Here is a 22,765-nt window from a genome sequence, read left to right as displayed (position 1 = left end):
GGACAGTAGGTCAAAGTAGTATACTGAAGTAAATTTATGAATTTGATAATTGTGCTGAGGTTATGTAAGAGAATATTCCTATTTTTAGAAAGTAAACACTGAAGTATTTAGGGATAAAAAGGCCATAATGTATGTAACTTATCCTCAAATGGTTCAGGAAAAAAAATTGTATGTACACCACACATACACTCAGGGAGAATAGTAATGCAAATAGGGTAGAATGTTAACCATGGATGAATCTGGGTAAAACATATATGGATATTTTTTGGACTATTTTTATTTTCGCAACTCCATTTAAGTTTGACTTTATTTCCAAATAAAAAATTTTTTTTTATATCTAACTTTAATAAGTTGCTTTAGTTTAGAATAAACATTTTCTCCATTCACAATTAAGTCCCATATCTTTTTCTTAAGGTTTTTGTTTTGAATAATTTAGTGGATAGTGATACCATATATTGAGATGGGCAACACAGAGGGAAGAGTGGGAGAATCTAGAGTTCTGTTTTGACCACGTTAAGCTTAAGATACCAATAAAACATTCAAACAGAGATACCAAAAAGTTATGGATGTGAAGTTCAGGGAGAGGTTGAGGCTGGAGATACAAACTTGGGAATTATCAGTGTATGGGTGTAAAAACCCAAACCAAACCCATGGCCATCAAATCGATTCTGACTCATAGCAACCCTGTAGGATAGAGTAGAACTGCGACATACAGTTTCCAAGGCTGTAAACCTTTACAGAAGCAGACTGCCACATCTTTGCCCCGTGGAGCGGCTTGTGGGTTTGAACTGCTTACCTTTTGGTTAGCAACTGAGTGCTTTAACCATTGGGCCACTAGGGCTCCTTGTGTATAGGTATAGTCGAGTTAATTCTGACTCTTAGGGACCCTGTAGGACAGAGTAGAACTGCCCTATAGAGTTTCCAAAGAGCAGCTCGTGGATTCGAACTGCTGACCTTTTGGTTAGCAGCTAAGCTCTAAATAAGTAGTATAAAGAAAAAGAATAAGTAGTATAAAAAAAAAAAAAACTTTTTTTTTTTTAAACCTTGGGACTGAATCAGATTACAAGGGAGCAAGCAAAGGTAGTATTAATGTAAATAAGACAGTGACTTCAAGTTAACCAGTTAACAGGGTTAAATGGTTCTGTTTTACATCAAATAAAGTGTGGATATCTTAAGACTCTTTTGTTCAGATAACTCTTCTTTCTCTCTCTCTTTTTTAATTGGGCTTCAGGTGAAAGTTTACAGCTCAAGTTAATTTCTGATACAAAAATGTATGTATATATATTGTTATGTGACCTTAGTTGCAGTTGCTATAATATGACAGCATACTCCCCCTTTCCACCTCAGGTTTCTTGTGTTCGTTCAACCAGTTCCTGTCCCTTCCTGCCTTCTCATCTTGCCTCCAGACAGGAGCCACCCATTTGGTCTATATCTGTTTGAACTAAGAAGCACATTCTTCACGAGCAGTGTTTTATGTCTTACCCAGTCTAATCTTTGTCTGAAGAGTGGGCTTTGGGAATGGTTTTAGATCCAGGTTAACAAAGCATCTGGGGGATGTGGCTTTGGGGGTTCCTCTAGTCTCAGTCAGACCATTAAGGCTGGACTTTTTACATGAACTTGAGTTCTGCTCCCCACTTTTCTCCCACTCTGTCAGAGACTCTTGTGTTCCCTGTCAGGGCGGTCATTGGTGGCTGATGGAGTCTCTGGTTTATGTAGCCCTTTTGTCTCTTGGGCTGATATTTTCCTTGTTGTCTTTGGTGTTCTTCATTCTTTGCTCAGATGGGTTGGGACCAATTGATGCATCTTAGATGGCTGCCCACAAGCTTTTAAGACTCCAGATGCCACTCACCAGAGTGGGATGCAGAACATTTTCTTGATAAACTTTGTTATGCCAATTGACCTGGATGTCCCCTGAAACCATGATCCCCAGGCCCCAGCCCCAGCTACTCTGTCCCTCAAAGTGTTTGGTTGTGTTCAGGAAACTTCTTAGCTTTTGGTTTAGTCCAGTTGTGCTGACCTCCCCTATATAGTGTGTTGTCCTTTCCTTCACTTAGGATGATTCTTGACTGCTATCTAGTTAAGTGAATTCTCCCTCTCTGCCTCCCTTCCTACCATCGTAACCATCAAAGAATGTTTTCTTCTGTGTTTAAACCTTTTCTTGAGTTCTAATAATAGTGGTCTCATACTATATTTGTCCTATTATGACTGCCTAATTTCACTCAGCTTAATGCCCTCCATATTCATCCATGTTATGAGATGTTTCATGGATTCATCATTGTTCTTTATTGTGGCATAGTATTCCACTGTGTGTATATACCATAATTTGTTTATCCATTTGTCTGTTGATGGGCACCTAGGTTGTTGCCATCTTTTTGCTGTTATGAACAGTGCTGCAATGAACACAAGTGTTCATATATCTATTCATGTAATGGCTCTTATTTCTGTAGGATATATTCCAAGGAGTGGGATTGCTGGATAGCATAGTACTTCTATATTTAACTTTTTAAGGAAGCACCAAATGGATTTCCAAAGTAGATGTACCATTTGACATTCCCACCAACAGTGCATAAGTGTTTCAGTCTCTCCACAACCTCTCCAACATTTATTATTTTGTGGTTTTTGGATTAGCCTCAGCCTTGTTTGGGTGAGATGGTATCTCATTGTAGTTTTCATTTGCATTTCTCTAATGGCTAATGGTCGTGAGCATTTCCTCATGTATCTGTTAGCTGCCTGAATGTTTTCTTTGGTGAAGTGCCTGTTCCTATCCTTTGCCCATTTTTTAATGGGGTTGTTTGTCTTTTTGTTGTTGAGGTGTTGAAGCCTCTGCCAAGGCTCCCTCCACTCCACACCATTATCCCCCTTCCACTTACAGCCCAGCAAGCCATGGTCTGTAGCCGAGGTTTGAATTTGGCGCCAGATCTCTTCACATGTGCAAGGTAGAATCTTGGTGCATGTGCAGGACCTGAAGAGCCATGTCCTTACCTGATCCCAGACCTGAGCATCACCAGAGGGGAAAATATTCTCTGGCGTACTGTGCCACCTGAGCCCCTTTACAAAGTGAGAGGTCCCACAATGTTGACTTCTTTTGCAACATGACTCAGCACCTAGATCTCCAAATTTGAACATGGGAGGATTTGGGGTTTCGCATTTCAGGCTCCAATCGCTGCTCCCTGGGGACTCAAGGCAATAAAAGTTCCCAGCTCCCCTGGAGCAGGGAGCTCTCGATCCTTTGACTGCTAGGCCCCACGTTGCTCCTTGTTTACACAAACAATAAATTATCGCTTTCAGTTTCCCTTGCAATTGGTGGTGTATGTCTGTCTTATTTCGATTGACTAATAGGACAGGACAAGAACCTGTGTTCGGTTACAGTGTTTTAGTATCTTGTAGATTTTAGAGATTAGACCCTTGTTGGGTATGTCATAGCCAAAAACTTTTTCCTAGTCTGTAGGTTGTGTTTTTACTCTTTTGGTGAATTCTTGTGATGAGCATAATTGTTTGATTTTTAGGAGCTTCCAGTTATCTAGAGGAAACCCTGGTGGCATAGTGGTTAAGAGCTATGGCTACCAGCCCCAAAGGTCAGCAGTTCGAATCTGCCACGTGCTCCTTGGAAACTCTGTGGGGCAGTCACTATGAGTTGGAATCGACTGATAACAATGGGTTTTGTTTTGTTTTAGTTATCCACTTTCTCTTCTGATATTTGTGCATTGTTAATTATGTTTTGTATTCTGTTTATGCCATATATTAAGGCTCCTAGTGTTGTCTTTGTTTTTCTTTCCATGATCTTTGTTGTTTTAGATTTCATATTTACGTCTTTGATCCATTATGAGTTCGTTTTTGTGCATGGTGTGAGGAATGGGTCTTGTTTCATTTTTTTGCAGATGGATATCCAGTTATGCCAGCTCCAGTTGCTAAAGAGACTGTCTTTTCCCCACTTAACAGACTTTGGGCCTTTGTCAAATATGAGCTGTTCATATGTGGATGGATTTATGTCTGAATTCACAATTCTGTTCCATTGGTCTGTGTATCTGTTGTTGTACCAGTACCAGGCTGTTTTGACTACCATGGCAGTATAATACGTTCTAAAATCAGGTAGAGTGAGGCCTCCCACTTTATTCTTCTTTTTCAGAAATACTTTACTTATCTGGATCCTCTTCTCTTTCCATATGAAGTTGGTGATTTGTTTCTCCATCTCATTAAAAAATGTCATTGGAATTTGGATCGGAATTGCATTGTATCTGTAGATAGCTTTGGGTAGAATTGACATTTCCACATTTTCCACTTATGTAGGTCTCTTTTGGTTTCTGCAGTAGTGACTTGTAGTTTTCTTTGTATAGATCTTTTACGTCTCTGTTTGGGTTTATTCCTAAGTATCTTATCTTCTTGGGAGCTACTGTAAATGGTATTGATTTGGTGATTTCCTTTTCGAAGTTCTCTTTGTTGGTATAGAGTAATACAACTGATTTTTGTTGCATCCTGACACTCTGCTGAACTCTTCTGTTAGTTCCAGTACTTTTCTTTTGAATTCTTTGGGGTTTTCTGTGTATAAGATCATATCATCTGCAAATAGAGATACTTTTACTTCTTCCTTACCAATCTGGATGCCCCATATTTCTTTATCTAGCTTAATTGTTCTGGCTAGGCCCTCCAGCAGAATGTTGAATAAGAATGGTGATAAAGGGCATCCTTGTCTGGTTCCCGATCTCAAGCGGAATGCTTTCAGACTCTCTATGTTTAGGATCATGTTGGCTGTTGGCTTTACATAAATGCCCTTTATTATGTCGAAGAATTTCCCTTCTATTCCTGTTTTGCTGAGAATTTTCATCATGAATGGGTGTTGAACTTTGTCAAATGCTGTTTCTGCATCGATTGATAAGATGGTGGTATTTATCTTTTGTTTTATTTATGTGATGGATTACGTTGATTGGTTTTCTAATGTTGAACTATCCCTACATACCTGGTATCAATCCCACTTGGTTATAATGAGTTATTTTTTTGATATGTTGTTGAATTCTATTGGCTAGAATTTTGTTGAGGATTTTTGGGTCTATGTTCATGAAGCATATTGGTCTGTAATTTTATTTTTTTGTGGTGTCTTTACCTGACTTTGGTATCAGGGTTATGCTGGCTTCATAGAGTGAGTTCTGGAGTATTCATTCTTTTCTGTCTCTGAAATACCTTAAGTAGTACCACTGTTAACTCTTCTCTGAAAGTTTGGTAGAATCCTCCAGTTAGATAACTCTTTCTGAGGACAGTTTTATAATAAGCCAGAATAGGATTATGTATTTTCACACTGGACAGGTGAATAAGACCAGTTCTGCTTATTGCCCTGAGATTTTTAGCTAACAGTTAGGAAGGCCAGCAACTTCAAGATTAAGCACAGAGGGGCGGAGCCAAGATGGCAGAATAGACAGACATTTCCATCGATCCCTCTTTACAGAAAAGACCTGAAAAAACAAGTGAAACGAGTATATTTGTGACAAGCTGGGAGCCCTGAGCATCAAAGGCAAGCTTAGACAACGAACTGAGGGGCAGGGGAAGGAAGAGACCATTCAGAAGTGGAGAGGAGTTACCAAACCTGAATCGCTGGGAGCCTTCAGGCACCATTCCCGGAGCAGCAGCAGCAGTGGCGGCAGCGGCCGGCTGGTGCTAGCCTTTGGCTGCAGTTTCCTTAGGGAGAATCAGCCAGCCACACAGCCCACTCACACCTCCAGAACCTGAGGAGAAGAGCATGCTCTCGGCAAAATCGAAGTACTTGCGTATATTTTACTGCGCCCCCCCCACCCCCAAGCCAGCTTTAGCGGCTGAATCCCTGGGCCTGAGATAGACCCTGGTGAGCACCTAGAGCCGTCCTCCCGGCCTTGGGGAAGGAAAAAATTTGCAACTGGGGGGAAAAGATAATTTGCTAGCTCCATTAACTGGGGAAGCTCAGGACAGAAGCAGCTCCTGTCCAGGCATAAACCGTCCGTGGACCTTGAGCACCTTTCCCTTCTGCATGGACCTGTGTGGGCCTATTTCAGGAGAATAAGCCCTTGTTGGCAAACTCCAACTATTTCGGTGGGGCGGTGGAGACATGGGTGTTTGACGTTTGACATTGCTTTGCCTATTAAACAAGGTCATCACCTACCCACAACAGGGACCTAAGGACTGGTGGCTCCACTTGGGTTGCCCAGCCACCCGCAACAGGGGTCCAGGGATAACTGGTACCTCCCAGTCCTTACAACAAAAACTTTGGGTGCCCATGTTCCCTCTGCAGAGGCTACCCACCAGCACACTCTAGGGAACAGAGACGCATTTTCCTCAGAGACACTTGGGCGTTGGTTCTCAGCCCCCTGCCTTGTTCAGAGCCTGACCCCCTGCTGCAATCAGATACCGGTATATACACCAATCACCCCTGCCCCGCTAAGACTGTAGCACAGAGCCTGTACCACACACTTGATATCAGCTACCTGGAAACCTGAGCTGAATTCATACAAGAAAACTGAATGGACTCCTAGACTGATATACCTGATAAAAGCTCTAACCAGCTGGGGACAGGACAGCAGAGCTCCAAAGATGAAAATAATCAAGCTAGCTCACTCAAGCAACTCATAGGAGTATACCAAAACAAAACAAAGCAAGCAGCTATGACACAGTAAGCAAGCATAAACTAATACAATTACGAATACATGGCTCGGAGACAACAGTCAATATCAAGTCACATAAACAGGCCATGATCACCTCAACATGCTCTCAAAACAAAGAATCCAGGGATCTTTTAGATGAAAGTGCATTCCTGGAATTACCAGATGGAGAATACAAAAGTTTAATATACAGAACCCTTCAAGACATCAGGAAGGATGTGAGGCAATACGCAGAACAAAGCCAAGGAACATATAGATAAAGCAACTGAAGACATCAGAAAGATTATTCAGGCACATGATGAAAAGTTGAATAAGCTGGAAAAATCCATAGACAGACAGCAATCAGAAATTCAGAAGATTAACAATAAAATTATAGAATTAGATAACTCAGTAGAAAATCAAAGGAGCAGAACTGAGCAAGTAGAAGCTAGAATTTCTGAACTCGAAGATAAATCACTTGGCACTAATATATTTGAAAAAAAATCAGATAAAAGAATTTAAAAAAATGAAGAAACCTTAAGAATCATGTGGGACTCTATCAAGAGAAATAACCTACGAGTGATTGGAGTACCAGAACAGGGAGGGATAACAGAAAATACAGAGAAAATTGTTGAGGATTTCTTGGCAGAAAACTTCGCTGATATTGTGAAAGATGAGAAGATAGCTATCCAAGATGCTCATCGAACTCCACATAAGGTAGATGTTAAAAGAAAGTCACTAAGACATATTATAATCAAGCTTGCCAAAACCAAAGATAAAGAGACAATTATAAGAGCAGCAAGGGGTAAAAGAAAAGTCACCTACAAAAGAGAGCCAATAAGAATAAGCTTGGACTACTGGGCAGAAACCATGCAGGCAAGAAGGCAATGGGATGACATACTTTAAAAATTGAAGGAAAAAAAATTGACTGCCAAGAATCATATATCCATCAAAACTGTCTCTTAAATATGAAGGTGAAATTAAGACATTTCCAGATAAACCCAAGTTTCGGGAATTCGTAAAAACCAAACCAAAACTACATGAAATACTAAAGGAAGTTCTTTGGTTAGAAAAACAATAATACCAGGTATTGACCCAAGACTAGAACACTGGGCAGAGCAACCAGAAGTCAGCCCAGACAGGGAAATCCAAAAAAACAAACCAAGATTAAAAAAAAAAAAAGCCCAACACAGAGTAATGGTGATGTTATTATATAAAAGAAGACAACGTTAAAATAATAAAGAGGGACTAAGAAATGTAATCATATACCTTCCATATGGAGAGGAAGATATGGTGATACAAAGAAATAAAAGTTAGGTTTAAATTTAGACAAATAGGGATAAATAATAAGGTAACCACAAAGGAGACAAACTGTCCTACACATCAAAATAAAATGCAACAGAAAAATTCAGACTCAGCAGAAACAAAATCACAACAACAAATATGAGGAAAGGACAATATATTAAGGAAATCTACTCAGCACATAAAATCAAGTGGGAAAAAGAAGCTGTTAACGATGTGCAAAAAAAGACATCAAAATGATAGCACTAAATCCATACCTATCCATAATTACCCTGAATGTAAATGGACTAAATGCACCAATAAAGAAACAGAGAGTGGCAGAATGGATTAAAAAACAAGATCCGTCTATATGCTGCCTACAAGAGATACACCTTAGACTTAGAGACACAAACAAAAACTCAAAGGATGGAAAAAAATATATCAAGCAAATAACAATCAAAAAAGAGCAGGAGTGGCAATATTAATTTCTGACAAAATAGACTTTAAAGTTAAATCCATCAAAAAGGATAAGGAAGGACACTATATAATGATTAAAGGGACAATACACCAAGAAGATATAACCCATATTAAATATTTATGCACCCAATGACAGGGCTGCAAGATACATAAAACAAACTCTATCAGCATTGAAAAGTGAGATAGACAGTCAACAATAATAGTAGGAGACTTCAACACACCACTTTTGGTGAAGGACAGGACATCCAGAAAGAAGCTCAATAAAAACACGGAAGATCTAAATGCCACAATCAACCAACTTGACCTCGTAGACATATACAGAACACTCCACCCAACAGCAACCAAGTATACTTTCTTTTCTAGTGCACATGGAACATTCTCTAGAATTGACTACATATTACGTCATAAGCAAGCCTTACCAGAATCCAAAACATTGAAATATTGCAAAGCATCTTCTCTGACCATAAGGCCGTAAAAGTGGAAATCAATAACAGGAAACGCAGGGAAAAGAAATCAAACACTTGGACACTGAACAATACCCTGCTCAAAAAAGACTGGATTATAGAAGACATTAAGGATGGAATAAAGACATTCATAGAATCCGATGAGAATGAAAACACTTCCTATCAGAACCTTTGGGACACAGCAAAAGTGCTCAGATGCCATTTGATATCAATAAATGCACACATCCAAAAAGAAGAAAGCACCAAAATCAAAGAACTATCCCTACAACTTGAACAAATAGAGAGAGAGCAACAAAAGAAACCCACAGGCACCTGAAGAAAACAAAGAATAAAAATTAGAGCTGAAATAAATGAAATAGAAAAGAGAAAAACAATTGAAAGAATTAACAAGACCAAAAGCTGGTTTTTTGAAAAACTCAGCAAAATTGATAAACCATTGGCCAAACTGACAAAAGAAAAAGTGGAGAGGGAGCATATAACCTGAATAAGAAATGAGAAGGGTGACATTACCACAGACCCAACTGCAATTAAAAGAATCATATCAGATTACTATGAAAAGCTATACTCAAAGAAATTTGAAAGCCTAGAAGAAATGGATGAATTCCTAGAAACACACTACCTACCTAAACTAACACAAACAGAGGTAGAACAACTAAATAGACCCATAACAAAAAAAGAGATTGAAAAGGTAATAAAAAAAAAACTCGCAACAAAAAAAAAGCCCTGGTCCTGACGGCTTCACTGTAGAGTTCTACCAAACATTCAGAGAAGAATTAACACCAGTACTACTAAAGGTATTTCAGAGCATAGAAAAGGATGGAATACTACCAAACTCATTCCATGAAGCCACCATATCCCTGATACCAAAACCAGGTAGAGACACCACAAGAAAAGAAAATTATAGACCTATATCCCTCATGAATGTAGATGCAAAAATACTCAACAAAATTCTAGCCAGTGGAATTCAACAACATATCAAAAAATAATTCACCATGACCAAGTGGGATTCATACCAGGTATGCAGGGATGGTTCAACATTAGAAAAACAATTAATGTAATCCACCACATAAATAAAACAAAAGACAAGAATCACATGATTTTATCAAATGATGCAGAAAAAGCACTAGACAAAGTTCAACACTCATTCATGATAAAAACTCTCAGCAAAATAGGAATAGAAGGAAAATTTCTCAACATAATAAAAGGCATTTAAACAAAGCCAACAGCCAACATCACCCTAAATGGAGAGAGCCTGAAAACACTCCCATTGAGATCGGGAACCAGACAAGGATGCCCTTTATCACCATTCTTATTCAACATTGTGCTGTAAGTCCTAGCCAGAGCAATTAGGCTAGATAAAGAAATAAAGGGCATCCAGAATGGGAAGGAAGAAGTATCTCTATTTGCAGATGATATGATCTTATACACAGAAAACCCTAAGGAATCCTCCAGAAAACTACTGAAACTAATAGAAAAGTTCAGCAGAGTATCGGGATCCAAGATAAACATACAAAAATCAGTTGGATTCCTCTACACCAACAAAAAGAACTTCGAAGAGGAAATCACGAAATCAATACCATTTACTTTAGCCCACAAGAAGATAAAATACTTAGGAATGAATCTTACCAGAGATGTAAAAGACCTATACAAACAAAACTACAATACACTTCTGCAAGAAACCAAAAGAGACCTACATAAGTGGAAAAATATACTTTGCTCATGGATAGGAAGACTTAACATTATAAAAATGTCTATTCTACCAAAAGCGATCTATACATTTAATGCAATTCCAATCCAAATCCCAAGGACATTGTTTAATGAGATGGAGAAACAAATCAGCAATTTCATATGGAAGGGAAAGAGGCCCCGGATAAAGCATTACTGAAAAAGAACAAAGTGGGAGGCCTTACTTTACCTGATTTTAGAACCTATTATACCTCCACAGTAGTCAAAACAGCCTGGTACTGGTACAATAACAGATACATACACCAATGGAAGAGAATTGAGAATCCAGAGATAAATCCATCCACATAGGAGCAGTTGATATTTGACAAAGGCCCCGAAACAGTTAAATGGGGAAAAGACAGTCTTTTTAACAAATGGTGCTGGCATAACTGGATATCCATCTGCAAAAAAATGAAACAAGGCACATACCTCACTCCATGCACAAAAACTAAGTCAAAATGGATCAAAAACCTAAATATAAAATCTAAAATGATAAAGATCATGGAAGAAAAATTAGGGACAACGTTTGGAGCCCTAATACATGGCATAAACAATGTAGAAGACATTGTAAGGAACGTAGAAGAAAAACTAGACAACTGGGAGCTTGTAAAAATCAAACACTCACGCTCATCCAAAGACTTCACCAAAAGAGTAAAAAGACTACCTATAGACTGGGAAAAAGTTTTTAGCTGTGACATTTCTGATCAGCGCCTGATCTCTAAAATCAACATGATACTACAAAAACTCAACTGCAAAAAGACAAATAACCCAATTAAAAAATGGGCAAAAGATATGAATAGACAGTTCAATAAAGAAGACATTCAGGTAGCTAACAGATACATGAGGAAATGTTTGAGATCATTAGCCATTAGAGAAATGCAGATCCAAACTCCAATGAGATTTCATCTTACTCCAACAAGGCTGGCATTAATCCAAAAAACAGAAAAGAATAAATATTGGAGAGTCTGTGGCGAGATTGGAACACTTACACACTGCTGGTGGGAATGTCAAATGGTACAACCACTTTGGAAATCGATTTGGCACTTCCTTAAAAAGTTAGAAATAGAACTACCATACGATCCTGCAATCCCACTCCTTGGAATATATTCTAGAGAGATAAAAGCCTTTACAGGAACAGATATATGCACACCCATGTTTATTGCAGCACTGTTTACAATAGCAAAAACTTGGAAGCAAGCAAGGTGCCCATCAACGGATGAATGGATAAATAAATTATGGTATATTCACACTATGGAATACTACGCATCGATAAAGAACAGTGAAGAATCTGTGAAACATTTCATAACATGGAGGAACCTGGAAGGCATTATGCTGAGTGAAATTAGTCAGTTGCAAAAGGACAAATACTGTATAAGAGCACTATTATAAGAATTGAGATATAGTTTAAACTGAGAAGAAAACATTCTTTTGTGGTTCTGAGAGTGGGGAGGGAGGGAGGGTGGGAGAGGGCTATTCACTAATTAGATAGTAGATAAGAACTACTTTAGGTGGAGGTAAAGACAGAACACAATATAGGGGAGGTCAGCACAGTTGGACTAAACCAAAAGCAAAGAAGCTTCCTGAATAAACTGAAAGCTTTGAAGGCCAGCGTAGCAGGGGCAGGGGTCTGGGGACCATGGTTTCAGGGGACATCTAAGTCAATTGGCATAATAAAATCTATTAAGAAAACATTCTGCATCCCACTTTGCAGATTGGCGTCTGGGGCCTTAAACGCTAGCAAGTAGCCATCTAAGATGCATCAATTGATCTCAATCCACCTGGATCAAAGGAGAATGAAGAACACCAAGGACACAAGGCGATTATGAGCCTAAGAGACAGAAAGGGCCACAGGAACCAGAGACTACATCATCCTGTCTCCAGAAGAACTAGATGGTGCTTGGCTACAACCGATTACAGCCCTGACAGGGAACACAACAGAGAACCCCTGAGGGAGCAGGAGAGCAGTAGGATGCAGACCCCAAATTCTCATAAGACCAAACTTAATGGTCTGACTGAGACTGGAAAGACCCTGGTGGTCATGGCCCCCAGACTTTCTGTTGCCCCAGGATAGGAACCATTCCCGTAGCCAACTCTTTAGGCATGGATTGGACTGGACAATGGTTTGGAGAGGGATGCTGGCGAGGAGTGAGCTTCTTGGATCAGGTGGACACTTGAGACTATGTTGGCATCTCCTGCCTGGAGGGGAGATGAGAGGGTGGAGGGGGTTAGAAGCTGGCATAAAGGACATGAAATGAGAGAGTGGAGGGAGAGAGTGGGCTGTCTCATTAGGGGGAGCGTAAGTGCAAGTGTGTAGCAAGGTGTATATGGGTTTTTGTGTGAAAAACTGACTTGTAAACTTTCACTTTAAAGCACAGTAAAAACTATTTAAAAAAATGATTAAGCGCAGAAATTTGTTAGTACTGATAGAAGAAGACGAGTTCCTGAAAATAATAAAACTTAAATAAAAAAATAGAAGCAGATTGCTAGGCCTGTCCTCTGTGGCAACACTGGGTGGGATTAAACTTGCAACGTTTAGGTTGGTAGTCAAGTGTACAGTTTGTGCACCTAACCAAAAAATCCAAACCCGTTTCTGCTGAGTTTATTACAAATCATAGCAACCCTATAGGACAGAGTAGGACTACCCCCATAGGGTTTCCAAGGAGCTGCTGTTAGATTTGGACTGCTGACCTTTTTGGTTAGCATCTGTAGCTTTTAACTACTGTGCCACCTGGTCTCCTTGCGCCACCTAGGAACCTTAAAAAGGCAGAAGAAATATTTAGAATATGAGTGAGGGGGGTTAGTTAAGAAGATATGAAACAGAGAGAGAGGTTCAGGGAGAGAGAGAGAGAGAAAAGAATTGGTGATTCAGTGGCAAAGTGGAAAAAGTGTTTAAGGAAAGAATGAGCAACTGTATCAAGTGCTGTTAAGTGGGCCAGTATGATGCTGACTAAGAATTGACCTTGAAATGTAGAAACATGGAAGTGATAACATTAGCAGTTTCAGTAGAATTGTGGAGACAAATTCCCGATAGACACAGGCTGAGGAGAAAATGGCAGGTGACAACATGGAAACAAGAAGTATAGATAATCTCTTTTTTTTTTTTTTTTATAATAACTTTTATTAAGCTTCAAGTGAACGTTTACAAATCCAATCAGTCTGTCACATATAAGTTTACATACATCTCACTCCCTACTCCCACTTACTCTCCCCGTCTTGAGTCAGCCCTTTCAGTCTCTCCTTTCTTGACAATTTTGCCGGCTTCCCTCTCTCTCTATCCTCCCATCCCCCCTCCAGACAAGAGTTGCCAACACAATCTCAAGTGTCCACCTGATATAATTAGCTCACTCTTCATCAGCATCTCTCTCCCACCCGCTGACCAGTCCCTTTCATTTCTGATGAGTTGTCCTGTGTCAACTGAAGGTCTGGGGAGCATGGCCGCCGGGATTCCTCCAGTCTCAGACCATTAAGTTTGGTCTTCTTATGAGAATTTGGGGTCTGCATCCCACTGATCTCCTGCTCCCTCAGGGGTCCTCTGCTGAGCTCCCTGTCAGGGCAGTCATCAATTGTGGCCGGGCACCAACTAGTTCTTCTGGTCTCAGGATGATGTAGGTCTCTGGTTCATGCGGCCCTTTCTGTCTCTTGGGCTCTTAGTTGTCATGTGGGCTTGGTGTTTTTCATTTTTCTTTGCTCCAGGTGGGTTGAGACCAATTGCTGCATCTTAGATGGCTGCTTGTTAGCATTTAAGACCCCAGACGCCACATTTCAAAGTGGGATGCAGAATGATTTCATAATAGAATTATTTTGCCAATTGACTTAGAAGTCCCCGCAAACCATGCTCCCCAGACCCCCGCGCTTGCTCCGCTGACCTTTGAAGCATTCATTTTATCCCGGAAACTTCTTTGCTTTTGGTCCAGTCCAATTGAGCTGACCTTCCATGTATTGAGTGTTGTCTTTCCCTTCACCTAAAGCAGTTCTTATCTACTGATTAATCAATAAAAAAACCCTCTCCCACCCTCCCTCCCTCCCCCCCTCGTAACCACAAAAGTATGTGTTCTTCTCAGGTTTACTGTTTCTCAAGATCTTATAATAGTGGTCTTATACAATATTTGTCCTTTTGCCTCTGACTAATTTCGCTCAGCATAATGCCTTCCAGGTTCCTCCATGTTATGAAATGTTTCAGAGACTCGTCACTGTTCTTTATCGATGCGTAGTACTCCATTGTGTGAATATACCACAATTTATTTAACCATTCATCCGTTGATGGACACCTTGGTTGCTTCCAACTTTTTGCTATTGTAAACAGAGCTGCAATAAACATGGGTGTGCATATATCTGTTTGTATGAAGGCTCTTGTATCTCTAGGGTATATTCCTAGGAGTGGGATTTCTGGGTTGTATGGTAGTTCTATTTCTAACTGTTTAAGATAACGCCAGATAGATTTCCAAAGTGGTTGTACCATTTTACATTCCCACCAGCAGTGTATGAGAGTTCCAATCTCTCCGCAGCCTCTCCAACATTTATTATTTTGTGTTTTTTGGATTAATGCCAGCCTTGCTGGTGTGAGATGGAATCTCATCGTAGTTTTAATTTGCATTTCTCTAATGGCTAATGATCGAGAGCATTTTCTCATGTATCTGTTGGCTGCCTGAATATCTTCTTTAGAGAAATGTGTGTTCATATCCTTTGCCCACTTCTTGATTGGGTTGTTTGTCTTTTTGTGGTTGAGTTTTGACAGAATCATGTAGATTTTAGAGATCAGGCGCTGGTCGGAGATGTCATAGCTGAAAATTCTTTCCCAATCTGTAGGTGGTCTTTTTACTCTTTTGGTGAAGTCTTTAGATGAGCATAGGTGTTTGATTTTTAGGAGCTCCCAGTTATCGGGTTTCTCTTCATCATTTTTGGTAATGTTTTGTATTCTGTTTATACCTTGTATTAGGGCTCCTAGGGTTGTCCCAATTTTTTCTTCCATGATCTTTATCGTTTTAGTCTTTATGTTTAGGTCTTTGATCCACTTGGAGTTAGTTTTTGTGCATGGTGTGAGGTATGGGTCCTGTTTCATTTTTTTGCAAATGGATATCCAGTTATGCCAGCACCATTTGTTAAAAAGGCTGTCTTTTCCCCAGTTAATTGACACAGGTCCTTTGTCAAATATCAGCTGCTCATACGTGGATGGATCTATGTCTGGGTTCTCAATTCTGTTCCATTGGTCTATGTGTCTGTTGTTGTACCAATACCAGGCTGTTTTGACTACTGTGGCTGTATAATAGGTTCTGAAGTCAGGTAAGGTGAGGCCTCCCACTTTCTTCTTCTTTTTCAGTAGTGCTTTGCTTATCCGGGGCTTCTTTCCCTTCCATATGAAATTGGTGATTTGTTTCTCTATCCCCTTAAAATATGACATTGGAATTTGGATCGGAAGTGCGTTAAATGTATAGATAGCTTTTGGTAGAATAGACATTTTTACTATGTTAAGTCTTCCTATCCATGAGCAAGGTATGTTTTTCCACTTAAGTATGTCCTTTTGAATTTCTTGTAGTAGAGCTTTGTAGTTTTCTTTGTATAGGTCTTTTACATCCTTGGTAAGATTTATTCCTAAGTATCTTATCTTCTTGGGGGCTACTGTGAATGGTATTGATTTGGTTATTTCCTCTTCGGTGTTCTTTTTGTTGATGTAGAGGAATCCAAGTGATTTTTGTATGTTTATTTTATAACCTGAGACTCTGCCAAACTCTTCTATTAGTTTCAGTAGTTTTCTGGAGGATTCCTTAGGGTTTTCTGTGTATATAATCATGTCATCTGCAAATAGTGATAACTTTACTTCTTCCTTGCCAATCTGGATACCTTTTATTTCTTTGTCTAGCCTGATTGCCCTGGCTAAGACTTCCAACACGATGTTGAATAAGAGTGGTGATAAAGGGCATCCTTGTCTGGTTCCCGTTCTCAAGGGAAATGCTTTCAGGTTCTGTCCATTTAGAGTGATATTGGCTGTTGGCTTTGCATAGATGCCCTTTATTATGTTGAGGAATTTTCCTTCAATTCCTATTTTGGTAAGAGTTTTTATCATGAATGGGTGTTGGACTTTGTCAAATGCCTTTTCTGCATCAATTGATAAGATCATGTGGTTTTTGTCTTTTGTTTTATTTATGTGATGGATTACATTAATGGTTTTTCTGATATTAAACCAGCCTTGCATACCTGGTATAAATCCCACTTGATCAGGGTGAATTATTTTTTTGATGTGTCGTTGGATTCTATTGGCTAGAATTTTGTTGAGGATTTTTGCATCAATGTTCATGAGGGATATAGGTCTATAATTTTCTTTTTTTGTAATGTCTTTACCTGGTTTTGGTATCAGGGAGATGGTGGCTTCATAGAATGAGTTGGGTAGTATTCCGTCATTTTCTATGCTTTGGAATACCTTTAGTAGTAGTGGTGTTAACTCTTCTCTGAAAATTTGGTAGAACTCTGCAGTGAAGCCGTCCGGGCCAGGACTTTTTTTTGTTGGGAGTTTTTTGATTACCGTTTCAATCTCTTTTTTTGTTATGGGTCTATTTAGTTGTTCTACTTCTGAATGTGTTAGTTTAGGTAGGCAGTGTTTTTCCAGGAATTCATCCATTTCTTCTAGGTTTTCAAATTTGTTAGAGTACAATTTTTCATAATAATCTGATATGATTCTTTTAATTTCATTTGGTTCTGTTGTGATGTGGTCCTTCTCATTTCTTATTCGGGTTATTTGTTTCCTTTCCTGTATTTCTTTAGTCAGTCTAGCCAATGGTTTATCAATTTTGTTAATTGTTTCAAAGAACCAGCTTTTGGCTTTGTTAATTCTTTCGATTGTTTTTCTGTTCTCTAATTCATTTAGTTCAGCTCTAATTTTTATTATTTGTTTTCTTCTGGAGCCTGATGGATTCTTTTGTTGCTCACTTTCTATTTGTTCAAGTTGTAGGGACAGTTCTCTGATTTTGGCTCTTTCTTCTTTTTGAATGTGTGCATTTATTGATATAAATTGGCCTCTGAGCACTGCTTTTGCTGTGTCCCAGAGGTTTTGATAGGAAGTATTTTCATTCTCGTTGCTTTCTATGAATTTCCTTATTCCCTCCTTGATGTCTTCTATAACCCAGTCTTTTTTCAGGAGGGTATTGTTCATTTTCCAAGTATTTGATTTCTTTTCCCTCGTTTTTCTGTTATTGATCTCTAGTTTTATTGCCTTGTGGTCTGAGAAGATGCTTTGTAATATTTCGATGTTTTGGACTCTGCAAAGGTTTGTTTTATGACCTAATATGTGGTCTATTCTAGAGAATGTTCCATGTGCGCTAGAAAAAAAAGTATATTTTGCAGCAGTTGGGTGGAGAGTTCTGTATAAGTCAATGAGGTCAAGTTGGTTGATTGTTGTAATTAGATCTTCCGTGTCTCTGTTTAGCTTCTTACTGGATGTCCTGTCCTTCTCCGAAAGTGGTGTGTTGAAGTCTCCTACTATAATTGTGGAGGTATCTATCTCGCTTTTCAGTTCTGTTAAAATTTGATTTATGTATCTTGCAGCCCTGTCATTGGGTGCGTAAATATTTAATATGGTTATGTCTTCCTGATCAATTGTCCCTTTTATCATTATATAGTGTCCTTCTTTATCCTTTGTGGTGGATTTAAGTCTAAAGTCTATTTTGTCAGAAATTAATATTGCTACTCCTCTTCTTTTTTGCTTATTGTTTGCTTGATATACTTTTTTCCATCCTTTGAGTTTTAGTTTGTTTGTGTCTCTAAGTCTAAGGTGTGTCTCTTGTAGGCAGCATATAGATGGATCGTGTTTCTTTATCCAGTCTGTGACTCTCTGTCTCTTTATTGGTGCATTTAGTCCATTTACATTCAGGGTAATTATAGATAAATAAATTTTTAGTGCTGTCATTTTGATGCCTTTTTATGTGTGTTGTTGACAATTTCATTTTTCCACACACTTTTTTGTGCTGAGGCGTTTTTCTTAGTAAATTGTGAGATCCTCATTTTCATAGTGTTTGACTTTATGTTAGTTGAGTCGTTACGTTTTTCTTGGTTTTTGTCTTGAGTTATAGAGTTGTTATGCCTTTTTGTGGTTACCTCATTATATACCCCTATTTTTCTAAGTAAAAACCTAACTTGTATTGTTCTATATCGCCTTGTATCACTCTCCATATGGCAGTTCAATGCCTCCTGTATTTAGTCCCTCTTTTTGATTATTGTGATCTTTTACCTATTGACTTCCATAATTCCCTGTTATGTGTATTTTTTTTTTTTAATTAATCTTAATTTGTTTGTTTTTGTGATTTCCCTATTTGAGTTGATATCAGGACGTTCTGTTTTGTGACCTTGTGTTGTGCTGATATCTGATATTATTGGTTCTGTGACCAAACAATATCCTTTAGTATTTCTTGTAGCTTTGGTTTGGTTTTTGCAAATTCTCTAAACTTGTGTTTGTCTGTAAATATCTTAATTTCGCCTTCATATTTCAGAGAGAGTTTTGCTGGATATATGATCCTTGGTTGGCAGTTTTTCTCCTTCAGTGTTCTGTATATGTCGTCCCATTCCCTTCTTGCCTGCATGGTTTCTGCTGAGTAGTCAGAACATATTCTTATTGATTCTCCCTTGAAGGAAACCTTTCTTTTCTCCCTGGCTGCTTTTAAAATTTTCTGTTTATCTTTGGTTTTGGTGAGTTTGATGATAATATGTCTTGGTGTTTTTCTTTTTGTATCAATCTTAAATAGGGTTCGATGAGCATCTTGGATAGATATCCTTTCGTCTTTCATGATGTCAGGGAAGTTTTCTGTCAGAAGTTCTTCAACTATTTTCTCTGTGTTTTCTGTCCCCCCTCCCTGTTCTGGGACTCCAATCACCCGCAGGTTATCCTTCTTGATAGAGTCCCACATAATTCTTAGGGTTTCTTCATTTTTTTAAATTCTTTTATCTGATTTTTTTTCAGCTATGTTGGTGTTGATTCCCTGGTCCTCCAGATGTCCCAGTCTGCATTCTAATTGCTCGAGTCTGCTCCTCTGACTTCCTAGTGTGTTGTCTAATTCTGTTATTTTATTGTTAATCTTTTGGATTTCTACATGTTGTCTCTCTATGGATTCTTGCAACTTATTAATTTTTCCAGTATGTTCTTGAATAATCTTTTTGAGTTCTTCAACAGTTTTATCAGTGTGTTCCTTGGCTTTTTCTGCAGATATCCTAATTTCATTTGTGATATCATTAAGCATTCTGTAAATTAGTTTTTTATATTCTGTATCTGATAATTCCAAAATTGTATCTTCATTTGGGAAAGATTTTGAATCTTTTGTTTGGGGGGTTGGAGAAGCTGTCACGGTCTGCTTCTTTAAGTGGTTTGATATGGATTGTCGTCTCCGAGCCATCACTGGGAAACTAGTTTTTCCAGAAAATCCGCTAAAAAAAAACTGCAGTCAGATCCCTATCAGAGTTCTCCCTCTGGCTCAGGCTATTCAGATGTTAATGAAGCCGCCTGGGGAGGGTGGGGGAGGGAACAGAGAGATAGGAGAGTAGCACCTCAGAATATAGCCAGAGTTGCTTATCTTGCTTGGAATGACTGTTATATCTGAGATTCCCGCGGGCGCGTCGCCTATGTGTGCTGGCTGTGTGGAGATTGCCCCCAGGGGGTCTGGCCCGCTGGAGTCACGGTCAGATCCTCCGCTTCCAGCCCCACGCCCAGCGTCAAGGCTCCCCTACTGGGACGGTGCACTCTCAACTCCAAAATCAGTCGCTGCCTCCCGGGGACTTCTCGTCCCACCAGCCGCGTGGCCGTGCCGCCCCCGTGAACCAGGTGGGCCCCCTCCCGGGGTTAGTTCAGATGGGTGGAGTAGCTCCCCGTGCTTGTGCCGCGACCAAGTGTCCCGGCTGGAACGCTGTTCTCCCCACTCCAATACCAGTCGCTGCCTCCCGGGGACTTCTCCTACCGGCTGCGTCCCACGCCGCCCGCGCGACCCGGCTGGTCCTCTTCCCGGGGTTAGTTCAGGGGGTGGAGCAACTCTCCGTGTTTATGGCGTACCTGCGAGCAGTCCAAATCCCTGCGGGACGGTTCCCCGGCTCGGATGCTGCTCTTTCTGCTCCAAGATCAGTCACTGCCTCCCGGGGACTTCTCCTACCGGCTGCGTCCCACGCCGCCCGTGGAACCGGCTGGTCCCCCTCCCGGGGTTAGTTCAGGGGGGTGGAGCAGGTCTCTGTGCTTGTGCCGTACCTGACTGGTACGCTGGCTCCAGGCTCTGTAAACTATCGCTGCTTCCCCGTATTAGTTCGTTCTCCGTCTCTAAATCCGTGTTTGTTGTTCAGGGTTCGTAGATTGTTATGTATGTGATCGATTCACTTGTTTTTCCGTGTCTTTGTTGTAAGAGGGATCCGAGGTAACGTCTGCCTAGTCCGCCATCTTGGCTCCGCCCCCCAGATAATCTCTTTTTGAGTAGTTTTGGTATAAAGAAAAAGACAAATTAGGTTATAGGTGAAAGGAAATGTGAGGTTTAAGGCTTTTAAGAGGAGACATAAACATAGTGTTTGTACGCTGATGGCAGTGGCCCCATATGAGACAAGTTAATGATGCAGAAGGATGAGCAGTAATCCCCGGAGCAAAGTTTCTGAGTGTGTAGGAGGGAATGGAATGGAGAGCAGAGGTGGAGAGTTTGGCCCTAGATCAGCAAAGCATCAGTTTATCCTTTAGAACAGGAGGAAGGGCAGTATATATGGATGTGGAAACAGGCTGATAGACTTTGGTGGAGGAAAGATAAGCTAATTCTTAAGATCATTCCTGATTTTCTCAGTGATATAGCATCACAGTATGCTGTTAGTCCAGAAGTATAGAATTATGAGGTCAGTAGGGGGCCTAATTACTTGAGGTACCACATGGGAGCAGCCTGGTAGTTTGACCCTGAGCATCATCTCCTTCCACCCTATACCAAAACAGTGAGCCAGACAGTAGCAAGAGAGGTATTTGCCCCCGGTAGTAAATGTAGGAGACATTGCTATGCTCTGGGTGAAGGGTAATATCTGAGAGGAACAAGAAGCACCCACACTCAGAAGATAGCTAGCTACAAAGATACCCTGTTTAGTGGTACATTTTGAGCCTCCTTCTCTATCATTCAAAATGTACAGTACAAACTATGCCATCAATTCTGCCCCCCCCAGCAAGACTGAGCACACAGATATGAAAAGCAGTACAACCAAAATTATCAACTCTAAAGATAACCAATTTTGTTGATTTTAAGATGTATATTTTTTCACATTGTAGCATCTCTGAACTTGGGATCTCTCTTATAATCAATGGTATGTATAAATAACAGTGTGCTTTTCTCTTTTAATCTATGAAAAATAACAGTACTTGTTACCATTAATCGATTTTAGATTTGTACAAATATGGTCAGTATGCAGTCAAGACTATCCAAACATTTGCGAAAAGCCAACCCCAATGAAAGAGAAGTAACAAACTAAGCAGTCAGAAGAATGTATATCAGAAGAAGTGGATTTTTCAGTATCTGCAAAGAGCCAAGGGATACTATTCTATCCATAAGCCAGGAGCAGGTGGTAGTTATGAAAGAATCAATTAGACATCTGAGGAATGAAAAATATAGTTGTTAAAATGAAAATCTCTGTATATCTGAATAGCGCAGTGGACCAGCTGAAGAACAAATTGCTGACCTGTAGGATCAAGCCTGGGAATTCTCCCAGAGCACAGCACAGAGGAATGGAAAGTCTGTGAGAGTAAGTCAGGTATCAGGTATGGAGAAGTCATCATCATGGATAACTCCAAGAGGAGAGAAAAGAGAGGAAGCAATATTTGAAAAATAAAAGTTGAAATTTTCCTAGATTGAAGAAACCGGGTTCTTGAAAGAGTTCGGTGAGCAGGAAAAAAAAAATCTCATATTCTAGGTATGAGACATATGAAGAGTCTATATGAGAGAGGCCCCCTTCTGAAGATAACTTTTCTTTTGTTCTTGAGCTACGAACTGCCCTTCTCTCTTGTCTTCTAACCTTTTTTCCTGAAACATAGTAACAACTCTTAGTATAATCACCTGCTAAGAGATTCTCATGGCCTATACTAACCAATCTATACCTGTAAAAAGGACTTTGGGACAAATTCTTGAGGAAGCATTTGCTTTGGATAAATATCCTAAATGCAGTGCCCCTTAGCCACCTAGAAACTAAGGGTCCACGTGCTCCATGTAAATTAAGCTCTGAGCATGTGTATAGTAAATT

The 22,765-nt window shown here is 39.8% G+C and overlaps 1 protein-coding gene across 3 annotated transcripts in view; it reads left to right on the top strand.

Annotated features, from left to right (window-relative positions):
* The window catches only part of LOC100654034 (cytoskeleton-associated protein 2-like), a 44,761-nt gene that overhangs the window by 6,918 nt on the left and 15,078 nt on the right, over positions 1–22,765 (top strand). The window contains exon 1 of one of the 3 annotated variants that reach the window (XM_064270185.1): positions 21,817–21,835. The exons of the other annotated variants lie outside the window; for them this stretch is intronic. The gene's annotated coding sequence lies outside the window, so the exon portion shown is untranslated. Of the gene's footprint in view, positions 1–21,816; positions 21,836–22,765 lie in introns of those variants that run through there. 3 annotated transcript variants of the gene reach the window in all.

The sequence above is a fragment of the Loxodonta africana genome, chromosome 17 (genome assembly GCF_030014295.1).
Source record: "Loxodonta africana isolate mLoxAfr1 chromosome 17, mLoxAfr1.hap2, whole genome shotgun sequence".
Taxonomy (NCBI): domain Eukaryota; kingdom Metazoa; phylum Chordata; class Mammalia; order Proboscidea; family Elephantidae; genus Loxodonta; species Loxodonta africana.
Note: the sequence above shows the minus strand (reverse complement) of the source record. Positions and strands in the feature narration are given on the sequence as shown.